The following is a 15152-nucleotide window of genomic DNA, read 5'->3' as shown; positions in this document are numbered from 1 at the left end:
GTAACAACTCTCTTGTCCTGCCGACATTCTTACATCATGTGACCACGTCTATTACATTTATAGAATCTCACTTGGGATAAGTCTCTTCTATATCCCCCTGAGTGGCTTTGACTGTCCCCTCGTGTTTGAGGTTCTCTGCACAGGCGGACCAACTGCACTCTGCTGGATCTGGCTGGACTCCTGACTCCTCGGTACATAATTAGTTTCTCTCTTAACTCTGGCCGGCAGACTCGGCAACTTTTCTTCACAGGACTTGAGGCCACCATACTTATTTACCTGCCCCCCCCCCCCAACACTTTTACCACCCCATGCTCCACTAGGTCTGCCATTATCACATCTTACATCGCTCTTCACTCTGCTTTCCCTCAAGCTCCGATAAGCCTCTGTAATCACATTTGCCCTATCGGCTGCGTCTCTCACATTCTTCACTCCTTCCTCTTGTATCTTAAATTTCGTTTCAGGGTGTATCATTTCCCCTCCATAACCATCAACTGTTTCAAATCAACATAGGATTTTACAGACAGCTTCTATCCATTTCTGGAAACACCTTTCCAGGTCTCTCGCCTTCTCAGCGAACGTACTTGCAGGAGCCTTCGTCATTTCTCTGAAGCGTTTTCTGTAAGCTTCAGGAGTCAATAGGAAAGAATGCAATACGCTGCTCTTCACAGTCCACTACTCTTGGCATTCTTCCAAAGACAACCGGGAATACGCCTCTCTGGCAGCACCGGTCAGTCGTAACTGTACCAATTGAGCCAACTCTTCCTGCAGCCACTGTTTGATGTTGGCTATCTTCTCAAAATGTTTGAAGAAGCTCTCTGACTCTTCCGGCACAAGTAGGGGAATGTCATTTTCTCTAACTATATTTTCCGCTAGGTGTGATACACGAGTGGTGCTCTCTGTATATCTACGTTCAATCATTTGCTCTGCCAAAGCTTTATTGGCTTCTATCTCCATTTGTTTTGTTTTCTCTTTTTCTTTTTCTTGTTCCAACTTAAATTTTTATATACTTGTTTTCTCCTTTTCTTTTTCTACTTCATTTTTCATCTGAAGTTCTAACCTCAACCTCTCCAGTTGGAACTGCCTCTCCTCACACTCACGCTCTTGTTGCATCTGGAGCTCTAGCTAGAACCGTTCTAAGCTTCTATTCCTGCTACTGTGGCTACTCTTACTACTCTTACTAGATCCTTGGGATCTCACTTCATCTTGTCCATCATCTTCCTTTCCACATCCAGCTCCTTTCTGGGCTCCTTGTTCTGTCACTTCGTTCTTAGCTCTCAACTGTCTGCGGATCTCATCCTTCATTCCAGCCACTTTGTATGACTTCTCATTGACGCCACATTTCTCCGCTATCTGCTTAAACTGCTCTTTGGGGGCAACCTTCCAAATCTTCAGGCTTGCCTGACTCTACAAATGCTTGCACCTTCTCCATTTTGTCCTGTGGATCTTCCCGAGAGAGAAAGAAAATACCTGCAGCCACACAGGCTACCTACAGCTGCAATGGAGATGTGTCAGTCCAAGCACAAGTCACAAGCACAAAATATTGGGAGCCGGACAGGCCCCCAATATATGTTCTGCCCTGAAGGGGTTGGGGATTTTGGGACTTAAGCCTCCCCCCAAAAAAAAAAAAAAATTCTAGTTATTGTATCGGACATTTATTTGCATATCGGCAAACAACGTCCCCATCCACTCCCTGATGGAACAAACAACTCACCTCGGCAACCACACTCCCGTTACCATCGGTCGACCAGCAATGGACACTGGAGTGCTTATAATTTACTTAGATCACCCTGTACGCCTCTTGATCTTGGAGAGGGGGCTTAGCATCACAAATTTAGGGGTGCGACTCCAACACTGGCATCTGTCTTGTGCACACACCCTACTCGAGCCGCTGTGACTCCCCACTCTCTCCAAGTTTGGAATGATTTCCTTAATCCCCACTTCGTGAATTAGTATCTTCTGCTATTCTATCCGCAGCCATGACCCCCCCTCTCTCTCTCTCTCTCGTGCTTTCTGGGAAACCTCAATAGAACATGAGCAATAGCCAGCTAACACATACATTTAATATAGAAAGAAACCATACATAATACATGACATCTAAAATAGAACATTATCATACAACACTAAACTGCTACAACCCGATAGCATTCCAATATGATATCCTGGCTTTAACTGTCTATATCAAGTGGCTACCAAACTCTTGGCTTACCACTTACTACTCCCTCACTAAATGGGGCTGAAATTCTGTCACAACAATACTGTATCATCAACCCTAAATGTATATGAAACTCAGCTCGGGACTGAAACACCAGAAACATCTACATTATTATCCCCCAGCAAAAGAAGAAATCAATCTCTCACCTTACACTGCGTCTTACATGCCAATAAGTGTTCAAGTACTCCCCTTATACCATTATGTGTCCACCATGAATCTCTGTTCTGCTCCTGGAGGTTCACCACCAATACATATCTCGAGGTCCTACAAAATATTCAGAAAGGCACTTCTGCTGTTCTCCAAATTTGCTGCACAACGAAATCTTAATCCAATATTAGTGACGCTTCACCACTGATTCCACAGAGACACGTGTAGCTCCTTTACACTGCTTGAAGTCAACGCCTCACTATGGAGTTCTGCTCTACCACAGATGATCAGCACACACTTCTTCTCCAGCCTCGAAGTTCCTCCATCAACTTCTTCTCTAACTTCGATGTTTGTCCACGACTTCTTCCCAAACAAACCGCCAAAATCTCTGACTTGAGGACGCTCACTCACTGGAGCTCAGACATGGCACTCACAAGGGCCTCCCACAAAAATACTTCAGGACTGCCTCACAAGGCTTCCTCCAGTCAACGACTTGAGTTCACAACGTCGCCTGACAGGCTCCACAACAGAAACGCCTGCTTCCTTCCACTTGAAGGCAGAACAATGAGAGTTTCACCAAGGGATGACCACCACTCACTTTGCAGGTCGCCTGTAATTTACCAAAATCACAAAGAAATGGTGTATTATGTCCCCAATAACCTCCTCACACTTGCAGTCTTCACTTCAGCAGCACTAACACAGGGAATTATATTCTTCCTTATTCCAGTAAAATCAATGACGTACAACCACCTCTGACGACAGTTGCGACTCAAGTGAAGTCACGACCTCCTGCTAGCGTCACTTCACGTCCCCAAAGTATCAACATCTCATTTCATGTCACTTATTATCAACCCTCCATCCTCTGCTAGTATCCTGAGGTTAATCACTGACATACGCTCAATTATCTATATAAATAAAAATGTAAATGTTCGTTTATTCATAATCGCTAATCTCCGAAAGTTATTCACCGATTGCTTTGAATTTTTCACACAATGTTCCATTCGCATCCGGGCAGGTTTATATATACACACACTATATTGTTGACACGTCTGTGATGGGAAAAACATTTTTTTTATAAACTGTGTTTTTCATAATAGGGAAATCTTCGAAACCTCTTAACCGATTGCTTTGAAATTTTGACACAACGTTGCATTCGAACAGGCGTGTGATTTAATATATCTACTATATACATGCTTCACCTGTGACAGAAAAAACATCCTTTTTTTTTAAAAACAGTACCATCTGTTAAACGTAAGAGCAACATACGCTGTAATCTCTGAAAGTTCTTCACCGATTGCTTTGAAAATTTGACAACGTTCCATTCGAATATGCACTTGTTTTTATATATCTACTATACAGATGCCACACCTGTGACAGGTGTGGCATGCTTTTTTTGAAAAACAGCGCCATCTGTTGAACCTAATAGCAATACACGCTATACTAAGTATGGTACGTTTCCATTTCAATGTTTCTGATTGCATTGATAAATTGAGTTTTCATAGATTATAAATTATTTTCATTTTGATTGAATTATTTTGTATGACATTGCATTGGAATTGAGTTGTGTTGTTTACCATACCATTCATTTCACGAGTATGAGTATAGATGCCACACCTGTGACAGGTAAAAACATGATTTAAAAAAAAAAAAAAAAAAAATCTGTTACATGTAAGAGCAACGCACGCTATACTAAATATGTTACAGTTCCATTTCAACGTTTCTGATTTCATTGATAAATTGAACTTTCATAGATTTGATTTATTTTCATTTTGATTTAATTATTTAGTTTGACATTGCGTTGGAATTGAACACTGTTTACCATATCGTTCATTAAGTGAGTATTGTCTATTTTTTTATTTTTTCATTGTTTGTCATTTCGTTTTCTTTAACTTTTTCATATATTTCAGTGATGGGAACATCAGATCATTTGATGTTCCCAATTTTCTGATGGGTTCATCAAATCATTTGGTAATGCATCGGACGAGGGAGTGGAGAATGGTGCCAGAGATAGGGGGAACAGATTAAGGGTTTGCTATCCGGGAGCTGGAATTGGTGATATTGTTGGAAAAATGAATGATATTATGACGGGAAATGGAAACAAACCCATTATTTGTATTAGTGCAGGGGGTAATGATGTTGGACGAGTTAGGAGTGAAGAACTAATACAGAGATTCAGGACAGCCATTGAATTAGTTAGGAGCAAGGGAGGAATCCCGATCATATGTGGCATTCTTCCAAGAAAGGGAGTGGGAAATGAATGGATGTCAAGGGCACTTGGTGTCAATTGCCGGCTGGAAAGATATTGCAAATCAAATGCAATATCTTTCATAGACAACTGGGAACACTTCTATGGAAGAAATGAAATGTATGCTCGTGATGGGGTGCATCTATCGAGAGCTGGGGTTGTTGCTGTTGCGAACTCGTTGGAAGAAGTGGTTAGAGGCGTTTGTTTGAGTTTAAACTGTTAGTAGATAGAGGTATGGGAATTGATTTGGAGGAAAAAGATATTAAAAGTATGTGTTTGTGGGAGAAAGGAAGTGGCAAAATGATCAAGGAAAGAGAAGGGCCTCAAAATAACAATTCACTTAGGGTATATTACACTAACAGTAGAAGTCTAAGAAATAAAATTAACGAATTAAATGCTCTTGTCTGCACAGAAAAAATAGATATTATTGCACTTACCGAAACGTGGATGAATGTAGAAAATAGAGAACTATTAGCTGAATATCAAATAAATGGATTTAAACTGAATCCAGTTTAGATTTAGAAGTGAATCTTAGTTTAGATTTAGGAAAGACTTGGGTAAATACTGGTTCAGTAACAGGGTTGTTGATTTGTGGAACCAATTGCCGCGTAACATTGTGGAGGTGGGGTCCCTCGATTGTTTCAAGCACGGGTTGGACAAGTATATGAGTGGGATTGGGTGGTTATAGAATAGGAGCTGCCTCGTATGGGCCAATAGGCCTTCTGCAGTTACCTTTGTTCTTATGTTCTTATGTTAACTATTTCACACAGATAGATATATTAGACGAGGAGGGGGAGTAGCCATATATGTTAGGGACAATTTGAAATGTAGTCTCAAAGAGGGAATCAAAACTGAGCCACACACAGAAACTATTTGGATAGAATTATACGAAAAAGCAAATAATATTATAATAGGAGTTATTTATAGGCCACCAAATTTAGACAGAATGGAAGCAAAGCATCTATGGGATGAAATATCTAGAGCATCTAGATCTAACAGTATTTACGTCATGGGTGACTTTAATTTTAGTGGAATAAACTGGTTGAACAAAACAGGGACTTGGGTAAATACTGGTTCAGTAACAGGGTTGTTGATTTGTGGAACCAATTGCCGCGTAACGTGGTGGAGGTGGTGTCCCTCGATTGTTTCAAGCGCGGGTTGGACAAGTGGGATTGGGTGGTTATAGAATAGGAGCTGCCTCGTATGGGCCAATAGGCCTTCTGCAGTTACCTTTGTTCTTATGTTCTTATGTTCCTCCCTTGCTCCTAACAATTTATTTTAGTTAAATGGGGCCTAACCAGAAAAAGATATAGCTGAAGAACAACACCAGGTGTCTTGTTACTAAAGCTTCGATTATTAAATCCCAGTGTCTTATTTGCCTTATTACGAACATTCATGCATTGATCCTTTGGTTTTAAATTCTTACTAATCATAACTCCCAGATACCTTTCGCAATCCGACTTCACAATCTCAACACCATCCGGCTCGTATCTTGTAACTCTATTATAATTACATAGCTTCAGAACTCTACATTTATCAGCATTAAATTGCATCTGCCAATCCTTTGACCATTTCAAAACCCTATTTAGATCAACTTGAAGTGATAGTGAGTCTTCTGCTGTGTTAATTTCCCTGCCGATTTTCGTATCATCGGCAAATTTGCAAATGTTGCTACTCAAACCTGAATCTAAATCATTCATATATATTATAAACAAAAGAGGTTCCAGGACAGAGCCTTGAGGCACTTCACTTACAACATTTTTCCCTTTATGTGATTTTTGTCAATCACATAAAGAAAGATTGACAAAGCTTAAATTACATTCTCTAGAAAAACGAAGAATTAAGGGTGACATGACAGAGGTGTACAAGTGGATGGATGGGCATAACAAAGGGGATATAACGAAACATTACACGAAACAATGGGTATAAATTACATAAGTTTAGATTTATGAAAGACCTGGATAAATACTGGTTCGGTAACAGGGTTGTTGATTTGTGGATCCTATTACCGCGTTACGTGGTGGTAGAGGTGGTGGGGTTCCTTGATTTTTTAAAATACGAGTTTGGACATGTAAATGAGTAGCATTCAGTCGTTAAAAAAAGGAGCTTCCTCGTATGGACCAATAGGCCTTCTGCAGTTACTTTTATTCTTATGTTCTTAAATTACATACTCTAGAGAGACAAATAATTAGGGGTGATATGACAGCTGTGTATAAGTGGATAAATGTGCATAACAAAGGGGATATTAATAGAGTATTAAAAGTATCAACACAACACAGAGCAAGAAACAATGGGTATAAATTAAATAAGTTTAGATGTAGGAAGACCAGAGTATATACTGGATCGGTAACAGGGTTGGTGATATAACAACATAAGAACAAAGGCAACTGCAGAAGGCCTATTGGCCCATACGAGGCAGCTCCTATCTATAACCACCCAATCCCACTTATATACATGACCAACCCGCCAATCACTGATATGTGGAACCAATTACTGCGCAACGTAATAGAAGTAGGATTCCTTGATTGTTTAGAGCGTTAGACATATATATGAATAAGATTGGGTGGTTATAAATAGGAGCTGCTAATAGGCGTTCTGCAGTTACCTTAATTCTCATGTTCTTCTCACCCTCACTAATTTAATTTCACCTCACTTTCTCCTCCAGGGTTATATAACCTCGACTTGGAATAACTGAGTCTTATTCAGGCAATCCCAGTCATAGGGAATCATCTATTAACTAGTAGCTCAGACATATTTTTCGGAAGATTATTTATCTTCGTTTAAGAATGACGGCCAACGAAAATACCACCTCTAATCTCCTGCCATTCCTCGCAGCTGTGTCGAAGATCGATCCCATTAAAATCTCTGTAGTTCATCTTTTGGAAACTATAGAGAAAGACGTGCACGATCTTCATATTAATGAAGAGCAAACAGATACTTCCGCCAACAAAGCAGATCTTGGAATTTTTTGGGCACTAACATTGTCCTCATGCATGGGATCGAAGTCGGTTAAGATGACGGGTCGTTGGGAAAACGTCCTGTGGATAATCATCGAGCTTGTTTCTCACTGGCGGCCTGAAAACAACAAGGATTTAGGATATTTAGTTAATGATTTATTGAAACCATGGATTCTCAAAATGTTCACTGATCAAAAATTGTGTCCCAACCCATACCTGCGTCTGGAAATGCTTCGATTCATTTGCATGTATCCAGATACGTTCTTGCTGGACGCCTACTCCGGAATGCAAGTTGTTGAGGGATTGATCGTCAATAGCCTGTACATGGAGCTGCAACACCTGGAGCAAGATGACTTACATATGAACCTTGCTTATCCTTTCATTAAGGTTTTGGAGAAACTTAATGAATATGGTCATTCACGTGCACTTGCAGCTGCAGCCGTGCAACAGGTGACCTGTCTCAAGATTGGACCAGAAGCAGCATTTTTCAACCACATTGTGCAGCTGTTGGGGCAACACGCAGAAGCATCGCGAGTGAATTACCTCAGCAATTTAGATGTTGTTGAAACTATTTCGTCGTTCTCGGACATTATTTCCTTATTTGAGCAGCTGGTGGTTACACAATACACAATGACTGCTTATGAAGTTCCCGGCTTGGCTGAGGCCGCTGCAGCTTCCCTTGTTGCTATTACATCTTCTTTACTGGCAACGACTCCGACGTTACGACATAAAGCTGGTAGCAGCCTCTTTTCGCTCTTCACTCATTTGGATGACGTTTACGAACTGTTATCAATTACAGACAACTCGTCTATTTTTCAAGTTTTGTGTCTTAACCACGCTCAGCTCTTGTCTTCCCTTAACAAGCAGGTAGCAAAGTGGGGATTCTGCTTCGACTACTTTCCAGAACCTCATGAGGAGTCCAGCGAGGACTGCCCGGAGAAGTTCATCGACAGCTTGACACAGGCAGTGATGAAGGCGCCGGTGTTGTTGCACTCGTCCAAGATGGTGGTGGATGAATCAACGCTGATCCACCTGCTGCTGGTGTCCCCCACCGACCCATTCACGCGGTGCCCTCTGGACAACGGCTCATACAGTCGCCTACCCGAGTTACAGGCGGAAATTTTTGCATGGAGAAACTCTTCACTCGAAAATATCGTTATCTATAGTGACGTAAACATAAACAGCGATGAGATTAACAGAGAGATCGATAGCAGAAGCGCTGGGAACGTTGATAGTAGTACAGACTACATGAACAGCATTGATGTTAAAAGTTGCGACTGTGAACTGCAGAAATTGCTTTTCCAGTTTTACTCATGATTATTAGTGTCTAATAATTGACGCACTTATATATATATATGAATTGTTAATCACAATGTTATTGATTGAATTATGTGGAAGTTTTTTAATTAATAAAATTACAAAATAAGATTTGTTGTCATTGCCACCAACAACAAAAAATGAATATGCTAGAAAAATTAATAATTTGGTTTATTGAAGAGGTCTTGTATGAGAACAATGCAGGTAAATATGTATTTATCTACACAATTGAGGGAATTGTTGTGTAGATGAGAACAATGAAGGGAAATATGTGTTTTTATCTACACAATTGAGAGAATATTTGTGACTATTTGTCCATCCAAAGTTATGGGCTAGCCGCGTACAAATATGCATGGGACCCATCTGTAGTACGAGATGATACCTTTATCAATTATAAACACCCTTATGCCTTTTTCATAACATCAGTGTGATATATGGCATAGGATTAACAGTAGTATAAGATGACTCGACTCAAGTTCTCAGCATTTTACTATTAAATTGTTTTTGTCCGTAATTATTTCCCATGGACCTAGGCAGGGATGTGTATTTATAACCCATCCTCTTGTTTAGATATTACTTTTTGTAATTATGTGGACCATCGAACATACATAAACGTTATGTACAATTATATAGTAGAATTTGGTACTGTTGACTATGGAAAGCATTAATGCTGACCACATTACACACGAGAAATTGAAGAGACGACGACGTTTCAATCGTCCTTGGCATCAAGGGCCCCTTCTAACATGGGTGAAGGGGCCCTTCTAACCGCTCCTCTAACCCTGAAGAAAAAAACAAAAATTTGTTCCACTGGTAGGTAAGGGTAGGAAGGCTCGGGTTTGTGTTTGTGAGGACTCGCACCTCACCAAGCCAGGACCCCCACCTCACCAAGCCAGGACTCGCACCTCACCAAGCCAGGACTCGCACCTCACCAAGCCAGGAAGGTCTTACCATACGGCAGGGTAACATAGAGTTTTCGTTTTTCTATTTGTAAATAAATCCGACTGAGGCCAAAGACTGTCGTTCGTGTGAGGTGCGAGGGGGCCGCGGGCCGCCCCCAGGTTCAGCCTCCCTCACCGATAACAATTGTGTTGCCGGACAAAAATGTAAAGACTTGGCAAATATGGGCGGGAGTTTTTCTCCCAGCAATGAAAACGCAACACATCCAACAATTCCTGGTCTCGAGCAGTGAACGAACCGGAGGACGCATTTTGTCCAGTAGGCCAGAAAACAAACGCTTGTTGCAGGTAAAGATCAGTCAATATCAGTCTCTACTGTCCAGTGCAACTGTCCACACTGGACTTACCAGCGATATATGTTTGACTTTGTTAATTTCACGGGATTGATTGTGTTAATTATTAAGTTGGTTATGAGTGTGTGAAGTGTTTTGATCAGAGGTCCTAGGAACGGAACAGAGGTTCTAATAACGGTGCAGAGGCCTTACGAACGGAGCAGAGACCCTATTAACGGTGCAGAGACCATAGGAACGGAGCAGAGGCCCTAGGGACGAAGCAGAGGCCCTACGAACGGAGCAGAGACCATAGGAACGGAGCAGAGGCTCTATTAACGGAGCAGAGGCCTTACGAACGGAGCAGAGACCCTATTAACCCTAGGAATAGGGCATAGGTCCTAGAAACGGTGCAGAGGCCCTAGGAACCGATCAGAGGCCCTAGGAACGGAACAGAGGTCCTAGGAACGGAGCAGAGGCTCTAATAACGGTGCAGAGGCCTTACGAACGGAGCAGAGACCCTATTAACGGAGCAGAGGCCCTAGGAATAGAGCAGAGGCCTTAGGAACGGAGCAGAGGCCCTAGGACGGTACAGAGGCCCTAAGAATTGAGCAGAGGCCCTAGGAACAAAGCAGAACCCCTAGGAACGGTGCAGAAGCCTAGGAACGGTACAGTGGCACTAGGAACGGTGCAGAGGCCCTAGGAACTGTGCAGAGGTTCTAGGAACGGAGCAGAGGCCCTAGGAACGGTGCAGAGGCCTTATTAACAGTGTAGAGGCCCTAGGAATGGACTCTATTAACGGAGCAGAGACCCTATTAAAGGAGTAGAGGCCCTAAGAATAGAGCAGAGGCCTTAGGAACGGTGTAACTGTTGTCATAGACCACAAGCAGTTTTTTTTTGTTTTCTACCACAGACGTGGCCACACATTTACAATGCTAACCAGCATATATACATTTTCTTCTGTCCTCCATGGACAGGGTTAGAGAAGTGTTAAACATATAGTTCAAGGGTTTGTTGAACACTCAACTACAGAAGGTGATTCGGTGCTTTTAAAATGCTAAGCTAACCTACATACGTAAATACATAGATACACAGATTTACGTATGCCCTACATAAAGTGTTAGATGGGTCTTTTACATAGTGTCATTAATGTACATTCACAAAGGTGAAATGTAATTCTGATCAGCTTCCATATATACTTTATACCCATACATATACATACACACACACACATATATGCATACATATATACACACACACACATGCATTCATATACATTTGTCTCATTTACTCTGACAGAGGTAGGTAGCTGATAAAGAAACTAGTGTGCAATTAAGCACTTAATCACTGAAGGTGCTTTTACAAGCTCAGGTTATATAGTTACATCATATATATACATTGTATGATTGATATATTACATGGTCAATCTTGGATACAAGTCCAATATATCATCAAGTGTTCCAGTACTTATATAGTAACTACACAGTTCAGCATACCTTAGCCCAGGAGGGCGAAAGTCAGACAATATGGGACATTCTACAATATAATGTTCAAGAGAGTGCATGTTTTCTCTTTCACAAAGTTGACACATTGTGTACTCGACATTTGGGTTTTGAGAAAGCTGCCAGATACGTCTATATCCCAGGCGTATTCTGGCCACTATAACATCACATTGCCGGGTTCTTGTTCTATTTGTCCCATATGTGAATGTTGTTGACTGTTGTCAACATGTTGTGACTGTTATCATAGACCACAAGCAAGCTGTGACTGTTATCATAGACCACAAGCAAGCTGTGACTGTTATCATAGACCACAAGCTGTGACTGTTATCATAGACTACAAGCTGTGACTGTTATCATAGACCACAAGCATGCAGTGACTATTATCATAGACCACAAACAAGCTTTGACTGTTATCATAGACCACAAAGAAGCTGTGACTGTTATCATAGACCACAAGCTGTGACTGCTATCGTAGACCACAAGCTGTGACTGCTATCGTAGACCACAAGCTGTGACTGCTATCATAGACCACAAAGAAGCTGTGACTGTTATCATAGACCACAAGTAAGCTGTGACTGTTATCTTAGACCACAATGAAGCTGTGACTGTTATCATAGACCACAAGCTGCGACTGCTATCTGGAAAAAATACAGAGGTGTTCGTTACAAACGTTGATGTTCCATGGGACAGAACGCCTATAAGACACAAAGATACATATACAGTTTCAGTGATCTATGTTCACGGTTGTCAGACTGTATGCAAAAAGAACAGACTGTATTTTTTGTCTTTCTTGCTTTTTAAAAAATTACAGCGGTGTACAGTGTGATGTTTAACATTAAGTGCAGGTGTATGCATCGAACTTTTTGTTTCGAATTTCACCCAAAAGTTCCCCCCAAAATTAATTCCTTTCAGGTAATCAGTAAGCTTTGTTTTCACAGCATTATATATTTCTCTTTTTTTTTGTAATCCTCTTTATGGGTTGATGATATTGAGCCGTGGTGCTGCGTCTGATCTGGGCCAGCCTGGCGTCTCTGGGACACCCAGCATCTTTCCACAGGTCATGTCAAGAGACAGACCCGTTTTGGGGATTCTAATAACATTACCGTCCCAGACAAGCCTGCCTCTTCGCCTGCTTGTTCCAGGACCCGCCAAACACACACCGAAACTACGACGTTGGTACAACGTTCGAACAAGTTTTAACACCTCCTAACCAGTTATAACAACCAATATAGCAAGTTGTAACAACGTTCTAATACCTCATAAACACGTTAAGCCAAGATGTAACAACTTTATTACAAGTTGTAACAAGCGGAAAATAGAGACAGTTTTGGTTTGTGTTTCCAGGGGAGGTATTATCTTAACCCCCCCCCTTGCCTAACAACCACTGACCTGACACATGTAAACACGTCACTGAGACTATTCTGGAGCAAGCGCAACAAGCAACAATGTAAGACTGAGAACAGGAGATGCTTTTTCACCCATGGAACCGCCTACCCGCCGAAGTTGTAAATGCCAAACAACTATTGGGTTTAAAATTAAACTGGAAAAGACTATCGGGGCAAATGGGAAGGGGTAGGGGGACCGTTGACAAGCCGCCGGCTTCCTGTCCTTGTAGAGGCTACTAGTGTTATTGGCCCTGAGGTAAATTCAGGTACGTTACACTGAAGATGTTCTATGGTAGAAATGATAAACCATAACTACAGCACGTCACAACATTAACTACAGCACGTCACAACATTAACTACAGCACGTCACAACATTAACTACAGCACGTCACAACATTAATTACAGCACGTCACAACATTAACTACAGCACGTCACAACAATAACTACAGCACGTCACAACATTAACTGCAGCACGTCACAACATTAACTGCAGCACGTCACAACATTAACTACAGCACGTCACAACATTAACTGCAGCACGTCACAACATTAACTACTGCACGTCACAACATTAACTACAGCACGTCACAACATTAACTGCAGCACGTCACAACATTAACTACTGCACGTCACAACATTAACTACAGCACGTCACAACATTAACTACAGCACGTCACAACATTAGCTACAGCACGTCACAACATTAACTGCAGCACGTCACAACATTAACTACAGCACGTCACAACATTAACTGCAGCACGTCACAACATTAACTACTGCACGTCACAACATTAACTACAGCACGTCACAACATTAACTGCAGCACGTCACAACATTAACTACTGCACGTCACAGCATTAACTACTGCACGTCACAACATTAACTACAGCACGTCACAACATTAACTACAGCACGTCACAACATTAACTACAGCACGTCACAACATTAACTACAGCACGTCACAACATTAACTACAGCACGTCACAACATTAACTACAGCACGTCACAACATTAACTACAGCACGTCACAACATTAACTACTGCACGTCACAAGATTAACTACAGCACGTCACAACATTAACTACAACACGTCACAACATTAACTACAGCACGTCACAACAATAACTACAGCACGTCACAACATTAACTGCAGCACGTCACAACATTAACTACAGCACGTCACAACATTAACTACTGCACGTCACAACATTAACTACAGCACGTCACAACATTAACTACAACACGTCACAACATTAACTACAGCACGTCACAACATTAACTACAGCACGTCACAACATTAACTACAGCACGTCACAACATTAACTACAGCACGTCACAACATTAACTACAGCACGTCACAACAATAACCAGGTAATTATAGTGTGCACGTCTCCCGAGTCGTCAGCTCTCAGAACACATCCTCGAAGGATAACATTTTACACTAACTACAGTAATTAATTAACTTTACCTGAAAATTACATACACATTATTTATAAATTAAATCTGGATCAAATTAATAATTTGATTACATAATTATCTCGCAATAATTCTTGTTTAGTAATTACATTTCAATCCCAACTAATCATCACATTTTGCGTACTGAATTAGCAAGACGATATTTTCTCAAATGTAAATCATTCTTATCGTATTTTGGTGCTTATTTAGGTCTTGGGTAAGTTATGTTAGATCTGTTATGGAACTGTTAGATGTTACAGTTCCGCTGACACTCTATATGAGATAATATGTCTTTTTTTTGTCTGTCCAACGTTGGAGGCCTGGTGCTTGGCTCTAGCATCACCCAACTTTGCAGGGGGAATGGTCTCTGGTACAGGAAGGACATAGGCTGGCAGGGCCTAAGTTAAATACTTTAAGAAATTAGCATTTATAGAAACCGCCCCAAGTGATTTTCATGAAGTAGATGTGAAATGTTATGTGTGTTTTCTGGAGGGTTTCAGTGTATGTTTATACTTTAACTACGAGACCAATAGTTTCGGTGCTTCTTAATTATACATTTTCTGGGAGAATGGGGAAATGGGGCAAGATGAGGAAACAAGACGGGTAGGGGTAGGGAGGGGGGTAAGGGTAGGGGCAGGGGGAAGGGGTAGGGGTAGGGGAGGGAGTAGGGGAAGGAGAGGTTGTAGGGGGAAGGGGAGACAAA

This window comes from Procambarus clarkii, chromosome 28 (genome assembly GCF_040958095.1).
Source record: "Procambarus clarkii isolate CNS0578487 chromosome 28, FALCON_Pclarkii_2.0, whole genome shotgun sequence".
NCBI classification, from domain to species: domain Eukaryota; kingdom Metazoa; phylum Arthropoda; class Malacostraca; order Decapoda; family Cambaridae; genus Procambarus; species Procambarus clarkii.
Note: the sequence above shows the minus strand (reverse complement) of the source record.